The 2500-nt window shown below is 42.0% G+C and overlaps 1 protein-coding gene across 1 annotated transcript in view; it reads left to right on the top strand.

Moving 5' to 3' along the window:
- The window catches only part of LOC135536233 (voltage-dependent T-type calcium channel subunit alpha-1H-like), a 17823-nt gene that overhangs the window by 14581 nt on the left and 742 nt on the right, over nucleotides 1-2500 (top strand). The gene's annotated exons all lie outside the window — the stretch shown is intronic.

Below are 2500 nucleotides of genomic sequence, written 5' to 3'. Positions count from 1 at the left end.
AGTAAGACAATCACTCTGGAAAGACCAGACACACAGTACAGTAAGACAATCACTCTGGAGAGACCAGACACACAGTACAGTCAGACGATCACTCTGGAGAGACCAGACACACAGTACAGTCAGACCATCACTCTGGAGAGACCAGACACACAGTACAGTCAGACCATCACTCTGGAGAGACCAGACACACAGACACACAGTACAGTCAGACCATCACTCTGGAGAGACCAGACACACAGTACAGTCAGACCATCACTCTGGAGAGACCAGACACACAGACACACAGACACACAGTACAGTCAGACAATCACTCTGGAGAGACCAGACACACAGACACACAGTACAGTCAGACCATCACTCTGGAGAGACCAGACACACAGACACACAGTACAGTAAGACAATCACTCTGGAGAGACCAGACACACAGTACAGTAAGACAATCACTCTGGAGAGACCAGACACACAGTACAGTCAGACAATCACTCTGGAGAGACCAGACACACAGTACAGTAAGACCATAGTGTAACCCTGTGTGTTGTGTTTTCACAGGAAGATAAACTAACCCTGTGTGTTGTGCTTTCACAGGAAGATAAACTAACCCTGTGTGTTGTGTTTTCACAGGAAGATAAACTAACCCTGTGTGTTGTTTTTACAGGAAGATAAACTAACCCTGTGTGTTGTGTTTTCACAGGAAGATAAACGAACCCTGTGTGTTGTGCTTTCACAGGAAGATAAACTAACCCTGTGTGTTGTGCTTTCACAGGAAGATAAACTAACCCTGTGTGTTGTGTTTTCACAGGAAGATAAACTAACCCTGTGTGTGTGTTGTGCTTTCACAGGAAGATAAACTAACCCTGTGTGTTGTGTTTTCACAGGAAGATAAACTAACCCTGTGTGTGTGTTGTGTTTTCACAGGAAGATAAACTAACCCTGTGTGTTGTGCTTTCACGGGAAGATAAACTAACCCTGTGTGTTGTGCTTTCACAGGAAGATAAACTAACCCTGTGTGTTGTGTTTTCACAGGAAGATAAACTAACCCTGTGTGTGTGTTGTGCTTTCACAGGAAGATAAACTAACCCTGTGTGTGTGTTGTGTTTTCACAGGAAGATAAACTAACCCTGTGTGTTGTGTTTTCACAGGAAGATAAACTAACCCTGTGTGTTGTGCTTTCACAGGAAGATAAACTAACCCTGTGTGTTGTGTTTTCACAGGAAGATAAACTAACCCTGTGTGTTGTGCTTTCACAGGAAGATAAACTAACCCTGTGTGTTGTGTTTTCACAGGAAGATAAACTAACCCTGTGTGTTGTGTTTTCACAGGAAGATAAACTAACCCTGTGTGTTGTGTTTTCACAGGAAGATAAACTAACTCTGTGTGTTGTGTTTTCACAGGAAGATAAACTAACCCTGTGTGTGTGTTGTGCTTTCACAGGAAGATAAACTAACCCTGTGTGTTGTGCTTTCACAGGAAGATAAACTAACCCTGTGAGTGTTGTGTTTTCACAGGAAGATAAACTAACCCTGTGTGTTGTGTTTTCACAGGAAGATAAACTAACCCTGTGTGTGTTGTGTTTTCACAGGAAGATAAACTAACCCTGTGTGTTGTGCTTTCACAGGAAGATAAACTAACCCTGTGTGTTGTGTTTTCACAGGAAGATAAACTAACCCTGTGTGTTGTGTTTTCACAGGAAGATAAACTAACCCTGTGTGTGTGTTGTGCTTTCACAGGAAGATAAACTAACCCTGTGTGTGTGTTGTGTTTTCACAGGAAGATAAACTAACCCTGTGTGTTGTGCTTTCACAGGAAGATAAACTAACCCTGTGTGTTGTGTTTTCACAGGAAGATAAACTAAGCCTGTGTGTGTTGTGTTTTCACAGGAAGATAAACTAAGCCTGTGTGTGTTGTGCTTTCACAGGAAGATAAACTAACCCTGTGTGTTGTGCTTTCACAGGAAGATAAACTAACCCTGTGTGTTGTGTTTTCACAGGAAGATAAACTAACCCTGTGTGTTGTGTTTTCACAGGAAGATAAACTAACCCTGTGTGTTGTGCTTTCACAGGAAGATAAACTAACCCTGTGTGTTGTGCTTTCACAGGAAGATAAACTAACCCTGTGTGTTGTGCTTTCACAGGAAGATAAACTAACCCTGTGTGTTGTGTTTTCACAGGAAGATAAACTAACCCTGTGTGTTGTGCTTTCACAGGAAGATAAACTAACCCTGTGTGTTGTGCTTTCACAGGAAGATAAACTAACCCTGTGTGTTGTGTTTTCACAGGAAGATAAACTAACCCTGTGTGTTGTGTTTTCACAGGAAGATAAACTAACCCTGTGTGTTGTGCTTTCACAGGAAGATAAACTAACCCTTGTAGTGCTTTCACAGGAAGATAAACTAACCCTGTGTGTGTGTTGTGTTTTCACAGGAAGATAAACTAACCCTGTGTGTTGTGTTTTCACAGGAAGATAAACTAACCCTGTGTGTTGTGTTTTCACAGGAAGATAA

Source organism: Oncorhynchus masou, unplaced genomic scaffold (genome assembly GCF_036934945.1).
Source record: "Oncorhynchus masou masou isolate Uvic2021 unplaced genomic scaffold, UVic_Omas_1.1 unplaced_scaffold_580, whole genome shotgun sequence".
Classification (NCBI taxonomy): Eukaryota; Metazoa; Chordata; class Actinopteri; order Salmoniformes; family Salmonidae; genus Oncorhynchus; species Oncorhynchus masou.
Note: the sequence above shows the minus strand (reverse complement) of the source record. Positions and strands in the feature narration are given on the sequence as shown.